General features: G+C 37.0%; 1 pseudogene; it reads left to right on the top strand.

The window, feature by feature from the left end:
- Positions 1–6,224: 6,224 nt before the first annotated feature.
- On the top strand, positions 6,225–24,646 carry LOC115941113 (transforming acidic coiled-coil-containing protein 3-like; annotated as a pseudogene).
- Positions 24,647–25,059: the final 413 nt, after the last annotated feature.

Raw genomic sequence — 25,059 nt, 5'->3', positions numbered from 1 at the left:
CCAATGTGATATATTTTTCATTGTGTTCACTTTCACCTTGATGGTGTACTCCTCAGGAGTAAGTGATGAAGAGTATGAAGAGTAATGTGTTAAAGTTCCCATGATCCCCTAAAATCATTTGAAAATTCATTCTACTGAACAATTATTTCTTTCCTTTAAATTACCTCAAGGCCATAATTGTGAGCCAAATACATATTGAGCTGTGTTATTTGCCAGACAATGTGCTGTGTTAATGAAATATAGCCCTGTAGGTATGGAATTATAATGATTACATGATATGGGGATGGGAGTTATCAACTTATTTTCATACTGCACAGATATTTCTTCTATCTCTTCTTCTCTGTAGACTAAATTTCCATAACACTTTCCCAATAATTCAAATTCATCTTTTATATATCAGTGATATTTCCAAAACATAAATTTGATGATTTTTTTTCATGGCTTAAAATTCATCAGTAACTCTTTTTATCATACAGATTAAAGTCAAGACTCTTGATTTGCTTTCCAGGTTTATCTTTCACTCTTTCCAACTCCTTCTTCTTCATCTTTTTCGTCTGGTCTTTCTCCTTCTTCTTCCCTCCACTTCCCTTCCCCCACCCCCTCCTCCTCCCCGCTGCCTCCTCCTCCTCCTTCTTCTTCATCTTCCTTTTAAAACAAGGAGTTCCTAGATTTTACAGTGTCCAGAGCAGTCAATGCTCTTCCATGTCTCCATACCTTTTCTAATAGTTTCCTCTATCCAAGATTTTTTTCTTACCCCATCTGTATCCCTGACTAGTACTACCTAATGACCCTCATCCTACCCTATCCCCTACCTTCAGGTGGACTGGCAAAGATATATTTTCCTGTGAAGACTCATTTCAGGAATTTATCTCATAAAAACTTTCTTCTCAAGAAACTCCTATCCCACTTCCAACTATTACCACTTGTATTCTAATATAATCACTTTTTACCTTTGGCTTCTTTATTTCCCTGATCAGATCTGTGTTATGGAATCTCTGAAATTCAATCACACTTGTCTTTTAATCTCCCTATTAGACTGTAATATCTTTAGGAAGAGGTATAATATGCAGAAGGCCTGGCTTACTGTAGGTGTTCAATAAATGTTAATTGAAATGAATAAATAAATACTAGATCTATCTTATTTAGAGTAGTCTATTCTTCCTAAGGACTAAATTTTTAAATTTGAAAGTAGAACAAATTTCCCCTTGATTTTTTCCCCACTTTAGGGATTTAGAGTAGTGATATATTTATTACATAAAAAGATGCTATGGAAAGAGCAGTAAAATTCAGTGATTTGAAGTTCTGCAGTCTTATAAAACTGGATTTGAATCCTAGCTTAGTCATTCTCTGCCCATATAATATTGGGTATATTTTTAAACTCTTAAAGATTTTGTTTCCCCATCTCTTAAATAGGGATGATAAAAGCACCACTCTCACAAGGCTGCTGAAGGTTGAATGAAGATGAAGGTTGAATAAGATGATGCATCTAAAGGCTGGCTACAGAAACTTGAACAGAGAAAGTACTAGTCAGTTTTAGCTATAGTTACATATTATCACTCCCACCAGAGGTAGTAAAAATGGAATCCAATTTTAACTATCCAGTTACAGCCTATTTTTCTGGTTAATTAATGCATTGTAAGCTATGGTCTGCTCCCTTTTCTTCAACCTTAGTCACTGTTTAACATAGGAACTCTGTGTCCAGAATACTTCCATGAGAGGCTATTTGATGAGAGCACAGCCACAAGCATTGTGCTATAGACAAGGGACAAAACCTTTTAAGCTATCTTGTTAAAAATATTACTAATCCTGGAACTTTAGTCACCACACTGATAAAGTGTATTCCATGACACTTTTCTAGAATATAGGATAAATGACTGGATGGGTGCATAGCTCTGCTTTACTTTTTCTGAGTATGTGGTCTTGGGGCGCCTGGGTGGCTCAGTCGTTAAGCATCTGCCTTCAGCTCGGGTCATGATCCCAGGGTCCTGGGATCGAGCCCCACATCGGGCTCCCTGCTCAGCAGGAAGCCTGCTTCTCTCTCTCTCACTCCCCCTGCTTGTGTTCCCTCTCTCACTGTCTCTCTCTGTCAAATAAACAAATGAAATCTTTAAGAAAAATAAAATAAAAAGGATGTGGTCTTTATAAGTCATATTTCATAACTTAGTGCTGTTTTCTCTACTTCCTTTCCTCTGCATTGACTCTGAAATCCAGCTGTACACCTGACCATAACTGACTCACTCCCAAATATCCCCAAACAAAAATATATACCCCTAATAATTGAGAAAAGTGGATTTACTTTTTGTTTTATTTCACCCACTTAAAAATCCCTTTACATTAGATATGATAATAGAGTTGATAATTATTTTTTAATCAAAAGATATTCAATTTCAAAATAGATTTTCCATGAAAATTAAGAAAACCCAAGGGTGATTAGAATTTCTTATTGCATTCCTATTACAGACTATTTCTGTCTTCATGTACCTGGATGTGATGCTCTTTAAGATCTGTTCATGTTTACAGAAAAGTAATGAAAGTAATAAATAAAAGCAGTCAAAGTAATAAATTTAAGAGTAAAAATCTTATATATGCCAACTGAGTGTCTAAATTGTGACTTAGTGACACTTGAAATCCCCCCCAAATTACATGTTTAGTAGCACTACAAAGGAAAGTATAGTTTAAAGCTGACAGGTGTACTGTCAATACATTTTTTTTACTTAATAATTCAATATACTAGGGTGCTTTAAGAGATTAATCATTTCTACTTAATTTTATATATGTAATTTCTTTCTTTATGACTGTGTTCAATTATTCTGTGGCAGCAATAAATATACTTTGGCTCAAAAGACCACCAAAAAGTTGCCAAAATTAGATGCTTTTAATAAGAACAATTGTATTTTCTCATCCTCTTCCTGAATACTAAGCTATATAACTTGAAAATGTTATTACAGGATGGAAAAGAATTCTCCTAACTTCAGTGAATGTAGAGAGAGCACAAGGCCTTATTCATAATGTATGTTCAACAAGGGTGTATTAAATTGGATCTAAGTTTTCAAATATTTAGTTTTGAATAAAAATAACTAAATCATACATGAATTAACTCTGTCTATGCTGAATTCCAAAAATGCAACTTCAGATGAGTTATTCACCTTGAAAATTCTCTACTGTAAGTATATTTACCTCATCTGCATACTAGAGGCAAAACCAACAGATACACAGTAGTTGCCCCTTATCTATAGGAGATATGTTTCAAGACACCCAGTAGATGTAGTGAGGTGAAGAATGTAGGCATAGTGACATAGCAGGAGGCTACTACTGACCTAGCCATAGTCTACAGTTGACTGTTGGTAACTGATTTGATGGAAAGAGAAACCACAGATAAGGGGGGAGGGAGGGACTACTGTATTCAAGTTCCTTTTTGTCTCCTGATAAATAGGCATGAGAGGACTTTCTAACCTCAGCAATGTGCTAGAAAATTCTACTTTTCTTAGGAACTATGTAGATAACAAATATATCTCTGTCCCCAACAAACAATACATAAAACTTAGTAACAAATCAGAAGAGAATAGATGGAGGCTGAAGTGGACCTTCATGGCTGCCAACTTATTTTAAGTCCAATTTTCTGCATTCCTGGGATCCCTTATACCTAAGGCATAACCATGTGGCCTAAATTTTGCCAATCAAATGTACCATATGGAGTTGGGTTTATAATTTAGCAATATAAGACAGTTATAGTTTGCATAACCCATACATTAAAATGTATCAGATTAGGGGCACCTGAGTGGCTCAGTCAGTTAAGCATCTGCCTTCGGCTCAGGTCATGATCCCAGGGTCCTGTGATCCAGCGCCACATCGGGCTCCCTGCTCAGCGGGGAGTCTGCTTCTCCCTCTGCAGCTACCCCTGCTTGTGTTTGCTCTCTCTCTCTCAAACAAATAAAATCTTTAAAAATAAATAAATAAATAAATAAAATGTGTAAGATTCATCACTTAAATCACAGAAAAATCCTTTGAAATCACAGCAAATAAATACCTTAAGCAAATGACAAGATGGATGAAAGTGTGCAATATATATGACAGATAAAACACTAATTTTTAATATTCAAAAGCTCATATTAACAAGAAGAAAAGATAATATAAACTGATAATAGCCCTCTCCCACCTCCACGTAAAAATGAAATTTTGAAAAGCCAATAAGCTCAGGGAGAAATGCTCAGCCTCATTCATATATAAAGAAAGAGAAATCAAAATAACAATGAGATATTATTTTTCATCTATCAGATTAGTAAAGATATTAATACCAAGTACAGACCAAGGGAAACAAGGCACTTTCATTCACTATTGATAACAATGTAAATTAGCATGGCCTTTGGAGAGGAAATTTGGCAATATCTATCATAAACTTTAGCATATGTCAAAGCATATATTTCCAAAGCACCAATTCCATTTCAAAGAATTTACCCAAAGGATAATCTTGCAAAATTTCATGAAAATATCTAAAAGGATATTCATCACAAGATTCCTTTCTGTTAGCCAAAAAAAAAAAGAAAAGAAAAGAAAAAGAAAAACCTGAATTTCCAGAAGTATGAAAGTAGTTTTTAAAATAATGATAACCCATGGAATAGAACACCCTGAAATCATTAGAAAGAATGAATTTGATCTACAGTTAACATAAGAAAGATTTCCAAGATTAAATATTAAAGGAAAAGAAGCATAGTACACATACAGCATTGTCTCTTTGGTAAGCATTTTAAAGGACATTCACTAGCTGGTTGACTCTGGTGACAGACTGTACTTAATGTTTTCAACAATACCTTCTATAGCAGTCATTCTTCTGACACATGACTTTGCCACACCTCTATCAAGAGGTGGAGTCTAATCACCATGGCCCTCCTTACGCCTTAAGTGATTTGCTGTTGACCAATAGAGTGCAGTGTAACTGTGACTTTTGAGGCGCTGTCAGGAAAGACAATAAATCTTCCACCCGGTCTCTTGCAATGCTTGCTCTCCTATGACTCCTGTTTTGATGTTCTCTCTCTCTCTCTCTCTCTCTCTCTCTCTCGGTCTCACACACACCAGAAAATCATGTTCTTGTGTTGCAGAAAGAAAATGTGCCACCCAAGAACACAGCCAAGGCTACGAAGACAACTTTTCGGACATCTCTGCAAAGCACAGAAACAGGATTTTAAGCAGCAAACTTGAGGCTTGTTTGCTCTGGAAGATACCACTGGATTAGAAAACTCTCATCAAATCTGGACCCAGAAGGAGAACTAACAGTTCACCAAGGAAGTGCACACCAAAACGACCAATGGAATTCTCCAGAAACCAGCAGTGACCAATGCAGAACCCCCTCTAGGGTATATAAGATCGGCCTCTGAAGACAGGGGTTCCAGTGGGCTTGCCTGGACTCCCCTGGCTGGCCCTGGATCCCTCAAGCTGTCCCCCAGACTCTGGGGAGTCTTGAAAACCAAGTGGCATCTCCAGGCGAATGGATGCATCTTGCAGCCCTGAGTAAGGCTTGGAGGAAAATCTTCATTCATATTCCTTAGAGAAAAGCATTACATCCACCTCCTTAATCCTATTAGACCTTACCAGGGTTGGAGCCCCAAGAAAAAACAGAGGACCCTGACAGCGCAGCTCCTGGAAGCTTGCCCCAGGTCTCTGCTTATTAGGCCGGGAGCCACTTCTTAGGCCAAGCGCCAACCGATGCTCTCCCCGAATGAGCTAGCGAGCGCAGACCTGCCCAGAGGACGCTTCTGGTCCTGGAACATCGCCCAGGCGGGACCTCTGAAGGATGGAGGGGCCATGTCCCCAAGTCCTCAGAAGAAAGAGGCCAACAGCCAAATGGCCACCTCTTCAAGGAGAGGACCATAAGGCTCGAATTTGACTCCTCTGACCACGCCGCCACAAAGAGCCACCCCCATCATGAAAAGAGTCCCTGCCTCAACCCCCCCCCTCGAGGAGACGGGAGGCGAGACAGGAAAAGGCCCCCTGAGGTGGCAGGCGAGGGCCCCGTTTCCGCTCCCCGGGGGGTCTTGCAACCTGCAGTGGGACAAGCTGGATGGCCCACACTTTAACCTGTAAGGAAATGGTGGAGAAGCCGGGCCCCAAGGACGCCCCCAGAGCGGGCCAACCCGGCCTGTGGTGGAGCAACCGAGTGTGGTGACTGTGGCGGAAGAAGACTCACCTCCCAGCAAGCCGGTGCTTTCAACCTCAGCGGATGACACTTCTGGGGTGCAGACCACTGCGGGGCCTCGGCGGGGGCGGGCGAGGAGGGACCCGCCAGTCTTCCCGCGCCCGGACTCCCGCCAGCGGTCCGGTCGAGAACGGCACGCTGCGTGGGCTCAGCCTGTACCCCGCCTCCTCCGCGGGAGTCAGCGCTTCCCGGGATCCTGAGGGAGCAGCGCTTGCAGGAACCCGCTGAGGCTCTCGGCACCGGGGCTCAGGTAAACAATCTGAAGCAGTATGGGACTTCCTTGTTTAAGGAGTCGCCCTTGAAGAAACAGTCGTTTTACCTCACGGTCGACCCGCCTCCGAAGGACCGCCCTCAGAGACCGGCGTCGGTGAGGCCTGAGACAAGTAGTGCGCACCATGCGGTCGCACCTTCCTCAAGAACTTTTCCTGAGGCAAAGCTGGTAGAATTTGATTCCTTAAAAGCTTCAAACGTTCCTGTGTGTCCTCCGTCCCGTGTATTCTCAGGCCTGGGAGTTTGCTGCTGCCCATGGTTACCCATCGTGGACGAGCTGCGGTACAGCCAGAGGACCTGGACACAGCAGTGGAAGCGACACAAAAGGAGTACCTGCTTATGAAAAGCAAGTGTGAGGAGCTGCGCCTGAAGAATTTGAAGATGGGGGACAACACCGACGGGTTTGAGGGGATCCTGTACCAGAGGATAGAAACAGAAGGAATTTGCCAAAGCCGAAATCCAGAAGGTTCTTCTTTTTCTTTTTCTTTTTTTTAACCATTCAACCCTTGCTTTACTTGGTGGTTTTTCATGAAAGATACATTTAAATAGTTTAATTTTGGTAAAGTAAGTGAGTGTGTGTGTTTCCATGTGGTTGTCTGTCAGATCTGACTGGAAGGACTACAAGGCTGTTATAGAAGCCTCCACCATGGTCTTGTAAGGATTTCAGGTAACGCAAAGACCATCCCTTGGCATCCAGGAAATAGTCTCGGTCTCCAGATAATGCTGAGGTCATTCCTGTCCCCCGAGCCAAACCTGTACCGCCTCTTTACCAAGGAAAATATTCCTTTAATTTGAACATTCAGAAGCTGTCCAAAACACCAGGAAACTTAAGGTAAACTTATTTTTAAACAGTATGTTAGTTACTTCTTTTTTTTCTTTTTTTGCAAATCAGTACCTTTATTTTTAATTCTTTTTTTTCCATTCTCAACTGCCTTTATTTACTTACTGAAGTATAACGGACATGACATTAGTTTCAGATGTGCATAATAACTCAATATTTGTATGTATTGTAAAATGATCACCACCATAGGTACAGTTAACATCCATCACCATAGACAGTTAAATTTTTTTCTTGTGATGAGAACTTTCTAGATCCACTCTCATAGATACTTTCAAATATGCAGTGCAGTACTATAGTCACCATACTGTACATTACATCCCCATTACTTATTTAAGTGGAAATTTGTAGATTTGGACCACCTTCACCCGTTTCAACCACCCACATGCCCCTGCCTCAGGTAACCACCCATCTTTTCTCTATCTCCATGAGCTCAGAGGTTATTTTTAGATTCCATATAAAAGTGAGATCATATGGTATTTATCTTTTTGCATCTGAATTATTTCATTTAGCATAATACCCTCATGTCCATCCATATTGTTGCCGATGGCAATATTTCATTCTTTTCTATGGCTGAATAATATTCCATTACATATATATAAACACATTTTCTTTATCCATTCATCAGTGGGCATTTTAGGTTGTTTTCATGCCACGGCTATTGTAAATAATGCTACAGTGAACAACAAGTATATATATGTTTTCAAATTAGTGTTTTTGTTTTTGTCAGATAAATACCCAGAGTGGAATTGCTGGATCATATGGTAATTCTATTTTTAACTTTTTGAGGAAATCCCATACTGTTTTTAATAGTGACTGCTCCAATTTACAATCCCAACAACAGTTCAAAAGTGTTCCTGTTTTCCACATCCTCACCAACACTTGTTATTTCTTGTCTTTTTGGTAATAGCCATTCTAACAGGTGTGAAGTGATCTATACTGGGGTTTTGATTTGCAGTTCCCTAATGATTAGTGATGTTGAGCATCTTTTCGTGTACCGGTGGGCCATTTGTATGTCCTCTTTAGAAAAATGTCTATTCACCTGCAAATATAGAGAACAAACTGAGGGTTGCCATAGAGGACAGGGTCAGAGGATGGGCAAAATAGGTGAAGGGGGGTAGGAGATATAGGCTTCCAGTTATAGAATGAAGTCATGGGAATAAAAAGCACAGCATAGGGAATATAGTCAATGATATTGTAATAGCATTATATGGTGACAGATGGCAGCTGCAGTTGTGGTGAGCAGAGCATAACATATAGAGAAGTTAAATCACTGTGGTGTGCATGTGAAACTAATATAACATTGTGTGTCAAATATACTCTAAAAATTTTTTTAAAGAAGAAAAGAAAAATGTCTATTCAGATACTCTGCCCATTTTAATTGGATTATTTGGCTATTGTTGTTGTGTGTTGTTATTGTAGTTGTTGACTTGTATAAGTTCTTTATATGTTTTGGATATTAAACCCTTATCAGATATTTTCTCCCATTCCATAGATTGCTTTTCATTTTGTTGATGATTTCCTTTGCTGCACAGAAGCTTTTTTTTAGCTTGATGTGACCCCACTTATTTATTTTTGTTTTTGTTGCCTTTGTTCTTGGTGTCAAATCCAAAAAGCATTGCCAACACTAATGTCAAGGAGCTTACTGCCTATGTTTTCTTCAAGAATTTTATGGTTTCAGGTCTCATATTCAAGTCTTTAATGCATTTTGAGTTAATGTTTGTGTATGGTACAAAATAGTGGTCTAGTTTCATTCTTTTGCATGTGGCTGTCCAGCTTTCCCAACACCATTTATTGAAAAGACTGTCTTTCCCCATTGTATAATCTTGTCACCTTTGTCACAAATTAATTGACCGTATATGTATGGGTTTGTTCCTGGGTTGTCTAGTCTGCACTCAATCTGTAGATTTGGGTAGTATTGGCATTTTAACAATATTTATTCTTCTAATCCATGAGCACAGAATGTCTTTCCATTTCTTTGTGTCTTCAATTTCATCAATGTCTTATAATTTTCAGTTTACTGGTCTTTCACCACCTTGGTTAAATTTATTGCTAAGTATTTTGTTTTGATGCAGTTGTAAATGGAATTGTTTTCTTAATTTCTTTTTCTAATAGTTCATTTGTGGTGCCTAGGAATGCTACAAATTTTTGTATGTTGATTTTGAATCCTTCAACTTTACTGAATGCATTTATTAGTTCTAACAATTTTTTTAGTGAAGTCTTTAGACTTTTCCATATTTAATATCATGTCATCTGCAAATAGTGACAGTATGTCTTCTTCCTTTTCAGTTTGGATGCCTTTTATTTCTTTTTCTTACATAATTGCTCTGGCTAGGAATATAAGTGGTTATATTCAAATAGTATTATGATCAAGAATGGGCATGCTTGTCTTGTTCCTGATCTTAGAGAAAAAGTTTTTAGCTTTTCACGGTTGAATATAATGTTAGCTGTTAGCTTGTCATAAAAGGCCTTTATTATGCTGAGGTATGTTTTCTCTATTCCCACTTTGTTGAGAGTTTTTATGATAAATGGATATTGAATTTTGTCAAATGCTTTTTCTGAATCTGTTGAGATAATTTCATATAATTTTTATCCTTCATTTTGTTAATGTAGTATAGCGCATTAGTTGATTTGCCGATGTTGAACTTTCCTTGCATACTTGGAATAAATCCCACTTGATTATGCTCTCTGATTCTTTCAATGTATTGTTGAATTTCATTTTCTAGTATTTAGTGGAGGATTTTTGCAGCTATGTTCATCAAGGATATTGGCCTGTAATTTTCTTTTCTTGTGGTGTCCTTGTCTGGTTTTGGTTTCAGGGTAATGCTGGCTTCATAAAATGAGTTTGAAAATTTTCCCTCCTCTTCTATTTTTTGGAAGAGTTTGAGAAGGATTGGTATTAATTCTCCTTTGAATGTTTGGTAGAATTCATCAGTCAAACTGTCTGATCCTGGACTTTTGCTTATTAGGAGGTTTTTGATTACTGATTCAATCTCCTTCCTAGTAATCAGTCTGTTCAAATTTTCTATTTTTTCATGATCAATTTTGGAAGGTTACATGTTTCTAGGAATTTATCCATTTTCTCTAGGCTGTCAATTTGTTGCAAGATAATTGTTCATAGTACTCTTATGATTCTTTGTATTTTTCTGTTTTTGCAATTTTATTGAGATTTAATTGACATACAATACTGTATTGTTTTTATTTTATTTATTTTTTTCATCATGATAAGTGTACTCTTTAATCCCCATCACATATTGCACCATCCCTCCACAATCCGAATCTTTGTATTTCTGATACCAATTCTAACATTTCCTCTTCCATTTCTGATTTTATTTATTTGGTTCCTCTCTCTTTTTTTTTTTTTTTTTGGTGAGTCTAGCTAAAAGTTTATCTATTTTGTTTATCTTTTCAAAGAACTAGGTCTTAGTTTCACTGAGCTTTTCTGTTGTTTTTTTTTTTTTTAATCCTCTATTCCATTTATTTCCACTCTGATATTTTTTATTTCCTTCTACTAACTTTGGCTTTCTTATTTTTTTATAGTACCTTGAGGTGTAAAGTTAGGTCGTCTATTTGAGATTTTTCTTGTTTGTCATGATGAACTTTCCTCTTGGAACTGCTTTTGCTGCATCCCATAAGATTTAGCATTTGTATTTCAATTTTCATCTGTGTCAAGGTATCTTTTTATTTTTCTTTTGATTTCTTTTTTGATCCATTGGTTGTTCAGTAGCATGTTGGTTAATCTCAACGTATTTGTGACTTTTCTAGTTCTTTCCATGTAACTGATTTTCAGTTTCGTACCATTGTGGTTGAAAAAGATGCTTGATATGATTTCAAACTTTTTAAATTTATTAAGACTTATTTTTTGGCCTCAGGTATGATCTATCCCGGAGAATATTCCATGGACACTTGGGAAGAATGTGTATTTTGTAGCTTTTTGATGAAATGTTCTGTACAGGCAATACCTCAGAGACATCGTAGGTTCAGTTCCCAAAAAAACAAATAACACAATAAAGTAAACCAAATGAATAATTGGTTTCCCAGGGCATATAAAAGTTATGTTTACACTATACTGTAGACTATTAAGTGAGTAATCGAATTATGTATAAACATAATAATGTACATGCCTTAATTAAAAAAACACTTTATGCTTAAAAAAAAATACATACCATCATCTAAGCTTTCACTGAGTCATAATCTTTTTGCTGGTGGAGGGTCTTGCCTGGATGTTCATGGCTGCTGACTGATCAGGGTGCTGGTTGCTGAAGGTTGGATGACTTAAAATAAGACAACACTGAAGTTTGCCACATTGCATTAGCTCTTAACAAGTCAGCCTGCCCCTTGAAGCTTTGAAGCCAGGCATTGACTTCTCCTCTCTAGCTATAAAAGTCCTAGTTGGCATCTTCTTCCAATATATGGCTGTTTCATCTACAATCGAAAATTTATTGTTTGGAGTAGCTACCTTCATTAATTATCTTAGCTAGATCTTCTTGATAACTTGGTACAGCTTCTACATCAATACTTGCTGCTTCCCCTTGCACTTTTGTTATGGAGATGGCTTTTTTCCTTAAACCTCACAAACCAACTTCTGCTAGTTTCACACTTTTCTTCTGCAGCTTCCTCATCTCTCAGCCTTCTTAAAATTGAAGAGAATTAGGGCCTTGCTCTGGATTAGGCTGTGGTTTAAGGGAATGTGTGGTTATTTTGATCTTCTAACCAGACCACTCAAACTTTCTCCATATCAGTGATAAGGCTATTTTGCTTTCTCATCATTCATGTGTTCACTGGAGTAGTTTCTTCAACAACTTTTCCTTTGCATTTACAACTTGGATAACTGACCCACAAGGTCTAGCTTTCAACCTCTCTTGGCTTTCAACATGCCTTTCTCACTAAGTTTAATTATTCCTAGCTTTCAATTTCAAGTGAGAAACATGTGACTCTCCCTTTCACTTGAACACTTAGAGGCTATTGTAGGTTTATTAACTGACTTAATTTCAGTACTGTTGTGTCTCATGGAATAGGAAGGGTAAGAGAAGGAGAAACAGCCAGTTGGTGGAACAATCAGAATGCACACAACATTTATCAATTATATTTGCTGTGTTATATGCACACAGTTCATGACACCACAAAACAATTACAATAGTAACACTAAAGATCACACTGATCATAGATTACCATAACAAATATAATAATAATGAAAAAGTTTGAAATATTGTGAGAATTACCAAAATGTGACACAGAGACACAAAGTGAGCAAATGCTGTTAGCAAAATGTTACTGCTTGACACCAGGCTGCCACAAAACTTCAATTTGTTACAAACACAATATCTGCAAAGCACAATGAAGTAAAGCACAATAAAACAAGGTATACCTGATGTAAATGTATAGAGAACCTCTGTCCACCTACATGTACTTTTTATAAAGCTTTCTTAAAGTAGATTTGCATTAATTATGCTTCAAATGATTCAAATAAAAGGGTTCTAAGACAGAAACCATGGCAGCCCATTGGAAAAGTATTACAGAAGGTACAATACAGCAAATAAAAATTATGTTACAATAATGATTGAATTTTAGGAATAATCTGACATGATCTGCTGCTTTGGTGTACATATATAACATATATGTAGATAAATATGTAGTCTGATGTTCATTGTGCATTTTAAATGTTTTCTGCCATTGCTTTCTTTTTGTTTTTATTTATAATGTGATATATTTGATATGTTTGTTTCTGGTCATTGCTAGGTTATCCAGATAAATTTTGAAGAATTTGGTCTGGAGATTGGCTATGATACCTTGACAATTGGTGATGAAGTGAAGTTGGAGACTCCAGAACAGTGCTCCAAATGTAAGTTCTTAATGTTTCATTCTTGACTTCACCTATCAGGTCTTTATGAAATTTAACCATTTTTCTTGCATTAGTTCCTCCTACTACCACCAACAGAAGTATAGAAACTTAATCATTATCAACTTACATATAGTATATTTTTCATCCTTCCTCAATGAGGCTTAAGGTACTTGATCCAAACACAATTTTTTAGAATCCATTGCCAGATAAGAGCCCACTGGAAATGGAGGCCCAGAGTGAAATTGCAGAGTGCTTGTTTGGGCCTTGTTTTGGAAAACACTTTTGTCCCCACAGAGTTAAAAGGTAAATTGAAAAGGGGTACCTGGTTGGCTCAGTCGGTAGAGCATGAGACTCTTATTCACCATGTTGGGTGTAGAGATTACTTAAAAATAAATCTTAAAAAAAAAAAAAAGAAAAGAAAAAAGGTAGACTGGAAAAGCAAGTATAAAATTGATTCCAGAGGCTCTGGTACTGAAGATGGCGGATGCTACTCAATCACTGGCAGCAAAATCATACCTAGCTATGTAGAACTGAAGTAGAGAGTTTATCAGTGGTTTGACATTTGACATAGTTAGCAATGAACCACTCTCAGAGTTGAGATAATTAAAATAGACTAAATATGGTTCTTAATGTGAGCTAAAAGAAAATGGAAAAAAAGAAAATGTTAAGAACTTATTTACTGCCCAGGTCTTGGACTATTCATTCCAATAATCTATCTATGATAGTGGCATGAACAAATATTTCAGGGAAACTATATTGTTTTCTCCGCTGTGAACCTCAAAAGCTTAGAATACGGTTTCTCTCAGAATTCCCTTCATAACTGTTGATTTGCAGTTCAGGCTCTATCAACCTGATTTTTTCACAATGTGGTCTTTTTGCATCATAGTTACCTGGTCCACTTTTTTAAAATGTAGAATTCTGGACCCCCATAAGTGGCTTACTGAACCAGTTTCTCTGGGCTTTGGAACCAAAAATCTACACATTTTTTATCTTTCTCTAATTTGATACAAATGCCTAAAAATACCAGGAATTCTGATAATATTTGAATATTTTTTCCACATTCCTTGACATTATACAATATATGAAAGATATTTACCCACTGGGATAAAGGAGTGGGGAACAGAGTCAAAATCCATGAAATCAATTTTTTTTAATTATAATTGACATACAATATTATATTAGTTTCAGGTGTATGACATAGTAATTCAACAATTATATATATGACAAAGTGCTCATCAGGATAAATGAAATGAAATGTAGTTACCACCTGTCACCTGTTTATACCACCCACTGCACCCCCTACCCTGGCAACTACCAGCTTGGTCTTTATGAGTCTCTTTCTGTTGTGTTTTGTACATTTGCTTTGTTTTTTAGATTCCATGTATAAGTAAAATCATATGGTATTTGTGTTATATAGTCTGACTTATTTCATTTAGCATACTACCCTCTAGGTTCACCCATGTTATTGTGAATGGCAAGATTTCATTCTTTTTTTTTTTTTTTAAAGATTTTATTTATTTATTTGAGACAGAGAGAATGAAAGAGAGAGAGCACATGAGAGGGGGGAGGGTCAGAGGGAGAAGCGGGCTCCCTGCTCACGGGACTCGATCCAGGGACTCCAGGATCATGACCTGAGCCGAAAGCAGTCGCTTAACCAACTGAGCCACCCAGGCGCCCCAAGATTTCATTCTTTTTTATGGCTGGGTAGTATTCCATTATACATATATTATATATATATTTTGTATATATCATATATATATATATATATATATATATATATATATATATACATGCATACACTACATCTTCTTTATCCATGGAGAATCTATGCCCTCTCTAAAGGGGGCAGGAGATAGTTCCAGCCAATTTTTGCTATGTGATAATCCAGGCCTAGGGTTGCCAGTTTGTCAAAAGAAACCACAAATTCAGATTTTTAATATGTAATATTCAGTTACTTAAAACACTACACTTCCTAAATAACAATTTTTAAAAATCTACTGATTAGATTAGCTCTGTGGCTAGCAATTTTTAATACAATATGGCAACACCAAACTATCAGGTATAAATAAAACCACAAGGAAATCTAGGAGGAACTGTAGATTTTGTCTGGAAGATATTAGTCCAATGTAGTGATATATCTACCAGGCTCATCTTCCAGATAAAAATGTTTAGCTTTTTTAGTGGGAGGAAGTATTAAAAATGAAGTCACAAACAATTTGAGTTACATAACCAAACATATAGATCATGTAAAATACTAGCCCTTTTTATCCACCATACCTTAGGAAGCACAAAATGGAATTGTAGTAGGCTCTGAGATAGACACTAGTTGTGATTGAGTAATGGTAATCCATGTTGCAAGGGGAGGAGAAAGGTTGAAATTGAAGTCAAGTATGCAATAAAAATAAGAAAGAAGAGTAGGTTTTGGGGGGTTTTGTTACAGTTTTTGTTTTAAGTGAGAGCTAAGAGGGAATACTATCGGGGCCTACTACATATACATATATAAATAAATTCCTAGAAAGGTGAAATAAAAGCACACATAAATACAATCCCATTGTTTTTTCATTATGAAATTAACCAGATAAAATTTCTCTTTCAAATTGCTATAGAATTTTGAAAGACTTACTCCCAGTTTCTGTACTTACCACATTGGAGCCTGGAAACTAGTGTAGAATCTCAAAGGGTAAGTGGGGATGGGATGCAGATGCCAACCAGGCACATCTCTGGGCAAGAGTTGAGCTACAGAAAAGTCAGAGGAGGACCTCCACAGGAAAGGGAGCAGGAAAGGACCCTATCTTGCCCAGGTTTAAAAACAGTATTATATATATGACATGGTAAATTGCCAAAAAATTATTTTTGAAAACCCATTTGAAAGGAATTTATTCTTACTTATTTTTTAGTTTTAATTTCAGTATAATTAGCATATAATTTATATTAGTTTTAGGTATACAATATAGTGATTCAACAATTCTATATATTACTCAGTAGTTATCATGGTAAGTGTACTCATAATCCCCTTCACCTGTTTCACCCATCCCCCACCCACCTCCACTCTAGTTACTGTCTGTTTGTTTTCTATATTTAAAGTCTGGGGGGTTTTTTGTTTGTCTCTTTTATTCTTTGTTCATTTGTTTTGTTTCTTAAATTCCACATATGAGTGAAATCATATGATATGTCTTTCTCTGACTTATTTCACTTAACATTATACTCTCTAGATCCATCCATGTTGTTGCAAATGACAAGATCTCATTCTTTTTGTGGCTCAGTAATATTCCATTGTGTGTGTGTGTGTGTGTGTGTGTGTGTGTGTGTATCACATCTTCTTCTTTATCTATTCATCTATTGATGGACACTTGAGTTGCTTTCATAATTTGGCTATTGTAAGTAATGCTGCAACATAGGGTTGCACATATCTTTTTTAGTCAGTGTTTTTTGTATTCTCTGGGTAAATACCCTGTAGTGGAATTACTGGATCATATGGTAATTCTATTTGTAAGTTTTTGAGGAACCTTCACATTGTTTTCCACAGTAGTTGAACCAGTTTGCATTCCCACCAACAGTGCACAAGTGTTCCTTTGTCTCCACATTCTCACCAACATTTTTTGTTCCTTGTGTTTTTGATTTTAGCCAATCTGACCAGTGTAAGGTGATATCTCATTGTGCTTTTGATTTGCATTTCCCTCATGATATGTGGAGCATCTTTTCATGTGTCTGTTGACCATCTCTATGTCTTTCTTAGAGAAATCTGTTCATGTCTTCAGCCATTTTTTAATTGGATTATTTATTTTTTGGGTGTTGAGTTATATAAGTTCTTTATGTATTTTGGATACTAACCCTTTATCAGGTATGTCATTTGCAAATATCTTCCCCTATTCAGTAGGTTGTCATTTTAGTTTTGTTGACTGTTTCCCTCAGTGTGACTGTGCAAAAGCTATTTATTTTGATGTAGTTCCAATTGTTTATTTTTGCTTTTGTTTTCCTTGTCTCAGGATATATGTGTAGAAAAATGTTGCTGTGGCTAATGTCAGAGATATTACTGTCTGTGCTGTCTTCTAGGATTTTTATTGTTTCAGATCTCACATTTAGGTCTTTCATCCATTTTGAATTTATTTTTGCGTATGGTGTAAGAAAGTGATCCAGTTACATTCTTTTGCATGTTACTGTCCAGTTTTCCCCACACCATCTGTTGAAGAGACTGCCCTTTTCCTATTCCATATTCTTGCCTCCTTTGTCAGAGATTAATTGACCATATAGTAGTAGGTTTATTTCTGGGTTTTTTATTCTTTTCCATTGAGCTATATGTCTATTTTTGTGCCAGGACCATACTGTTTTGATTACTTCAGCTTTGTAGTATATTTTGAAAACTGGGATTGTGATACCTCCAGTTTTGTTCTTCTTTTTCAAGATTGCTTTGGCTATTTGGGGTCTTTTGTGGTTCCATACAAATTTTAGGATTGTTTGTCCTAGTTCTATGACAAATGCTGTTGGTATTTTGACAGGGATTGCATTAAATCTGTAGATTGCTTTGGTAGTATGGACATTTTAACAATATTTGTTCTCCCAATCCATGAGTTTGGAAAATCTTTCCATTTGGTGTCATCTTTAATTTATTTCATCAGTGTTTTATAGTTTTCAAAATATAGGTCTTTCACTTCAGTTTAGTCCAAGGTATTTTATTATTTTGGTGCAATTGCAAATGGGATTGTTTTCTTAATTTCTCTTTCTGCTACTTCATTGTTAGTGTATAGAAATGCAACAGATTTCTGTATATTGATCTTGTATACTGTGACCTTACTGAATTCATTTCTCAGTTCTAGTAGTTTTTTGTTGGAGTCTTTAGAGTTTTCTGTATGTGGTATTATGTTATCTGCAAATAGTGACAGTTATTTCTTCTTCTTTACCAATTTGGGTTCCTTTTATTCCTTTTTGTTGTCTGAGTGCTATAGCTAGGACTTGTGGTACTATGTTGAATAAAAGTGGTGAGAAGGGACATCCTTGTCTTGTTCCTGTCCTTAGGGCAAAAGCTCTAAGTTACTCACCATTAAGTTTGATATCCATTGTGGGTTTTTTGTGTATGTTGAGGTGTGTTGTGGTATGTTCCTTCTATTATGTTGAGGTATGTTCCCTATAAACCTGCTTTGTTGAGAGTTTTTATCCTTTCTCTTATTGATGTGATGTGTCACATTGATTGATTTGCGATTATTGAATTACCCTGGCATCCCAGGACTAAATCCCACTTGATAATGAATGATTTTTTTAATGTATTGTTAGATTCAGATTACTAAGATTTTGTTGAGGATTCTTGCATCTATATTCATCAGAGATATTGGCTTGTAGTTCTCTTTTTTTGTGGTGTCTTTTTTTTTTTAAGATTTTATTTATTTATTTTGACACAGAGAGAGAGACAGTGAGAGAGGGAACACAAGCAGGGGGAGTGAGAGAGGGAGAAGCAGGCTTCCTGCTGAGCAGAGAGCCCGACGCGGGGCTTGATCCCAGGACCTGGGATCCTGACCTGAACTGAAGGCAGACGCTTAACAACTGAGCCACCCAGGCGCCCCTTGTGGTGTCTTTATCTGGTTTTGGTATCAGGGGTAATACTGGCCTTATAGAATGAATTTGGAAGCTTGGTAGTTTGAGAAGAATAGGTATTAACTCTTTTTTAAATGTTTGGTAGAATTCATCTGTGGAGCTGTCTGGTCCTGGACTTCTGTTTGTTGGGAGTTTTTTGATTAGTGATCCAATTTTATTGCTAGTAATTAGTCTGTTCAAATTTTCTATTTCTTCCTGATTCAATTTTGGGAAGTTATATATTTTAGGAATTTATCCATTTCTTCTAGGTTACCCAATTTGTTGACATATAAGTTTTTTTCATAATATACTCTCAAAATCCTTTGTATTTCTCTGGTGTCAGTTCTCCTTTGTGATTTTGTTTATTTGAGTCTTCTTTCTCTTTTTTTTTTAATGAGTCTGACTAAAGGTTTATCAATTTTTTTTATTTTTTCCAACTAATTCCCGGTTTCATTGATTTGTTCTATTGTTTTTTGTTTCTATTTCATTTACTTCTGTTCTAATCTTTATTATTTCCTTACTTTCATTAGTTTTAGGTTTTGTTTGTTCTTTTTCCAGCTTCTTTAGGTATAAGGTTAAGTTGTTTATTTGAGATTTTTCTTGCTTCTTGAGGTAGACCTGTGTTGCTATAAACCTTTCTCTTAGAACAGCTTTTGTTGCATTCCCAAAGATTTTGGACCATTGTGTTTTCATTTTCATTTGTCTCCATGTGTTGATTTCTTCTTTGATTTTTTGGGTGACACATTCATTGTGTAGTAGCATGTTTATTTAACCTCCATATATTTGTGTCCTTTCCAGATTTTTTTCTTGTGGTTGATTCCTGGTTTCAATTTTGTTGAAATTACTGAGACATGTTTTGTGACTTCACATATGATCTATTCTGGGTAATGTTCCATGTGTACTTGAAAAGAATGTGTATTCCTAGGAAGGAATGTTCTGAATATATCCATCTGGTCCAAAGTGTCATTCAAAGACATTCTTTCCCTATTGATTTTCTGTTTAGATGACCCATCCATTGATGTAAGTGGGGTGTTAAAGTCCCCCACAATTATTGTATTACTATCAATTACTTCCTTTATGTTTGTTATTAACTGTTTTATGTATCTGGTGCTCCTATGTTGGGTGCATAAATATTTACAATTGTTCTATCTTCTTGTTGGATTGTTCCCTTTATGATTATGTAGTATCTTTTGTCTCTTGTACAGTCTGTTTTAAGTCTATTTTATCCAAAGTAAGTATTGCTACCTTGGCTTTCTTTTCACTTCCATTTGCATGATAAATGCTTTTCTTTCCATCCTTTCATTTTTAATCCATTTAAGTGTCCTTAGGTCTGAAATGAGTCTCCTGCAAGCAACATATTAGATGGGTCTTGCTTTTTTTTTTTTTTTATTTGACTGAGAGAGACACAGCGAGAGAGGGAACACAAGCAGGGGGAACAGGAGAGGGAGAAGCAGGCTTCCCACGGAGCAGGGAGTCCGATGCAGGGCTCGATCCCAGGATTCCGGGATCATGACCTGAGCCGAAGGCAGACGCTTAACGACTGAGCCACCCAGGCGCCCCTCTTGCTTTTTTTAATCCATCCATCATCCTCTGTCTCTTGATGGAGCATTTAGTCCATTTACATTCAAAGTAATTGTTGATTGGTATGTATTTATTGCCATTTTGTTACTTGTTTTATGGTTGGTTTTGTAGTTTTTTCTGTTCCTTTCTTCTCTTGTTCTCTTCTCTCACGGTTTTCTGGCTTTCTTTAGTGATATACTTGGATTCCTTTCTCCTTATTTTTTGCATATCTATTACCGGTTTTTGATTTGTGGTTACTGTTAGGCTTATATATAACATCTTATGTATACAACAATCTATATTAAGTTGATGGTTGCTTAAGTCTGAGCGCATTTTGAGAGCACTAAATTTTATTCCTCTTCCTCTCAGGTTTTAGGTTTGTGGTGTCATACTTTAAATCCTTTTATTTTGTGAATCCCTTGACTGATTTTTACAGATACACTTATTTTACTGCTTTTGTGCTTCCTACTTTTCTTATTCCTGCATATGGTCTTTCCTTTTCGCTTAGAGTCCCCTTTAACTGTGCACTATCTCCATGGGGCTGTTCATTTTAGTATCTCTTTAATAGTGGGGACTCAGTTTCCTAACACCATCTGGCTCTCCCAGAGCCTAGCCCATTGATTTTTAAAATTCCAGGTGTTAAACCCCACTGATTGTAAGAAAGCCTCTGGTTTTCAAAGCCAAATGTTATGGGGATTTGTCTTCCCATTGCAGGTCCCCTGTGCCTAGGGATGCCTGGTATAGGATCTGCTCCTCTCCCATTTCTGTGCAATCGTCCCGGGGGTGAGTTTGGCTCCCAACCATGTCTCCGCCCTTGCTATCCTATTTGTCATGGCCTCTTCTCTATATTTAGCTATGAAGAGTCTGTTGTACCAGTTTTCAGGTCCTCTTTTTGGATTATTTACACTGATGTGGGTGTTATCTTGGTGTATCCTTGGGACAAGGTGAGCCTAGGATCCTCCTACTCTGCCATCTTCCCCAGAAGACCGAAGGGAATTTATTTTAAATAATGCTCAACAAGAAAAACAAGTCTCCATTTAGACATCTTATTTAGCAATCTGTTCACTCATATGTAAACTCCTTTTTGCTTTTTTCTTGTTTGATCCATGTGCTAGAGAATCAATTTGGGCACCAAAATTATTTTTTAAATAAATTTATTTTAAAAGATCAAATTTTTGAAAGTCAGAAAACAGTAAAAAATGGAAAATACATTCATTTAACAGAAAGCCATATAATACCATATTTGAAAGCATTCTGTAAGAGAATGAATTAGCCCATATTAAATTGTGTAAGTTCTGATTAATTTAATAAACACAGGATGCATCATTTTGATAAATATTTAACCAGGTATGAAACATTCCAATCTATTCTATTTAGGTCATAGGACTGAATTATGCATTGGAAATATATGATGTTTTTGGTTCTCATTTTCTTTCAATATTTAGGTTTTAAAAGGTAAAATCAATTGTTATATTCTATTCCATTAAAAAATGTAGTCCATAAAGTCATAGCATATTCAATAGCTAAAATAATCCTCTAAAAAAATATTAATTATAAAAGGTTGTTTAAAAATAACTCACATAATTCGTTTCCCTCAAGTACAAAGCATATAGTTTTTGCAATTCAGTAATCAAAAATAATTAAATGTGCTACATCTCTTCATCTTGACAGTTTGGCTCCAAAGAAGCACTCATGACAAAGTTATCAGCAATAAAATTATTAAGTAATGGGCTATGCACAATAATTGAGTATCATATATAGTACTAAGTTCTCCATAAAGTTTTATCAGATGAAAGTTCCTAAAATAATGTAAATTTAAGCTGCAAACTTAAATTCACATTCAGAGATTTGTTGCTTCTGCCATTTGCTATCCCATTATCCTTTGTCCATTTGTAGCCTTTTCTCTCTCACTCTCATTCTTGTTCATTTAGTCTCCAATAGAATTATTTGGAGGGCATTTCCCCCCATTTTGAAACAGCATTTTTCATTTCTGGCAACTTCGTGGTGGTGTGGTGACAGGCATTAATAGAGATCAGAATGTGAACTTGACCAGTTGGTAATTCAGATAATGGATTTCAACCATCGTACTATTATCTTTTAAAGACTGTTCAAAGAAATTTAACTTTTTCATAGATTGTTTTCCATGTGCTATTTTCACACTTAAGCATAAATTCACCTGGTAGTGGAAATGGATATAATAAATTTGAGAGAGCTAACGGTAATGATAGTGCAATTACTGGCATTGAATTCACCTCCAGCCCTCATTTCATCTGCAACAAGAAGATGTTGATTTGTCCACTCTTCTCATCTTTGTAGCATCAAACTAAGATGATTAGAAATGCACTCTGTAAAAAAAAAAAAAAAAAGAAATGCACTCTGTCAAGCATGTGATTGTCTTTCCTTTTCCTGCCTTTCCTCTCACATGTTTTGTTGTTCCATTATTGGATCCGTGGTAATACTGTAAAGAATTAAGTGAAAACTTGCAAAATAACAGATGAAAAAAAAAATGTGTTCCATTCCTAAGATACCCCTGTAAATTTAGGAGTATTCACTGATATTGAATGACATTATATTTGAGCAAGGAAAAATTGGGGTGCCAGGCAAGGGTATAAACTCCTTTCTGGGAGATAGTGGCAAGCTGGAGCAAGGCAGAAAGAGCATGCAAAGACTGTCCACTGGCCTCCATTACCCAAGAACACCTTCTTAGGCCCCTAGTTGAATGACAAACCAGAAACCTGCTCTCAGGCTAAAGCTCCTCAAGAAGCAGATAGGCCTCTTTCATAGAGAGATGGGAGGTGTATTTTAGTCTGCTATTGATGCAGTGCCCTGGGGGTGGTAGTCTACTAAGAACTCTCTCTCCAAGTGTTACAGTCTCATAGGATCCAGGATTCCCAAGTTCCTCTGGCCTCTAGAGCAGGGTGATTAAGGGGTGTCCTCTGGGTGGCACCCACAAATCCTAGGGCACAAGATGCTATAAAAGCTCCCCTCTAGGAGATACTGGTGCTCTGGAGCACTGCAGCGGGAGAGCTTAAAGATCACACCCAGCAACTAAAATGAGCATATAGAGGCCACCCACTAGGAGACAGAAAAAAATTTTTTTAATTTAAAAAAGAAGATGGTACCTGCCAGATGAAAAGAGGCAGAGGGGTAGCATATAGATGGTGCCCACAGGGGAAAAAAAGATGACACCCACTGAGTGAGGCAGAGGGAGAGCATAAGATGGTACCTACCAGTCAGCAGCGCCCTAGAATGTGTGCTAAATTAGATGCTTGCCCCTCAAGCCAACAATTTAATATTAGCAAATGAGCCCCATTTATGTATAGATACCTCCTGATCAGCTACTTCTATGCTGGGCCTTGGGGTAGGTGAGCCCATGTGCACAAACCCTCTAAGAGTCATTTTTCAGGTTGTTAGAGCTTTGTGGGTCCCATGGATGTGAGCCTCATTGGATTTCAAAGCTAGATGTTTTGGGGTCTCATGTCTCAGGTGCAGGTATTAAAGAAAGGGGTGCCCAGTGTGGAGTTCAGACTGCTTCGATGTGGGCCTTCTTTCATTTTCCAGATGTATAGGAGTTGCTCAGACAATTTTTAGGTTTTTTTTCAGAGGAAGTTATTCCATATGTAGCTGCAGATTCAGTGTGTCCATGGGAAAGAGGTGTTTCCTGGATCCTTCTACATCATCATTTTGAACTGGAACCTCTCCAAATCCAAAAAGTTCTGAAAGAAAAAGATGAACTTACTGCACATGTAAACTCCACGGAAAAATCTTTCTCTGACCTCTTTAAGTGATTTGAGAACAGAATGAGGTGATCAAAGGCCACCACATAAAGAATCACTGAAGATGTGTACTGAGGATTAAATAGTAAGAATTGAAACGGAAAACCAGAGATACCAAGGACTAAAGGCCCACACAGAAAAGAAACACTGGCAAATAAGGACATCACTTAAGTCTGGAGCAAGGCCCAAAATTAGGCTATGGTCTTCCAGGTGAGCCTGAGGAAGAAGCAGGTGCACATCTACTCTTGGAAAAAGACTAAAGAAAACAATGACCTGAACAGAATCTGTGACAACCTCATTTCCAAGATGAGAAGATCTGATATGGAAGTTCCTGATCAGTACCCCTCCTCCTTCCTCTGTTTTTCTGTGTGTCTGACTCTGTCTGTTAGAAGGATTTATGTTCTTTCTTCTCTTAACCTCAACTTGTTTTTAAACTAGATTGCTTTAAAAAGAAGACTAAATAAAGTTTCCTTTAAGTTAGAGAGAGAAAGAGAGGGCACTTCTGTGCACGTGTTCTGATCAACAGTCTCAGCTGAGACCTGCCTATGTGATATTCCAGCCCAGGTTCCTGAAACACAAGTAAAGAAGTCTCCAGAATATTTCAGTTCCCAGCCTTTCAAATATTCCTAGGTGACACATTAGACATTTTAGAGACAAGCTGTTCTCACTGTGATTTCTCCACATTCCTCATGCACAGAACCAGTGAGCATGATAAAATGATAGTTGTTTTAAACCACAGAATATTGGCGTAGTTTGTTATGCAATAGTAAATAACCAGAATGCTTCCCCATCTTCCTTCTCCCATTTTCCATTTTCCAAATGTCCTCAGTTCATTTGGGGTCCATGTCGTTTCGGACAACTGAGTTGTCCCCCAGCTCCAAGGGTGAAATAGGTGATACAGGGTAATACAATTAGCAGTGCTGTTCCTCTAGCTACAGAGACTAGTTCATGCAAGTGCACATGAACTAAGCCAGACTCCAATATTCAGGGTGACTATTAAAAGTGTTGGAATTTTCTG

This window comes from Leptonychotes weddellii, chromosome 4 (genome assembly GCF_054177405.1).
Source record: "Leptonychotes weddellii isolate Sample4059 chromosome 4, ASM5417740v2, whole genome shotgun sequence".
Taxonomy (NCBI): domain Eukaryota; kingdom Metazoa; phylum Chordata; class Mammalia; order Carnivora; family Phocidae; genus Leptonychotes; species Leptonychotes weddellii.
The sequence above is the reverse complement of the archived record's forward strand: the minus strand, read 5'-3'. Positions and strand labels throughout refer to the sequence as shown.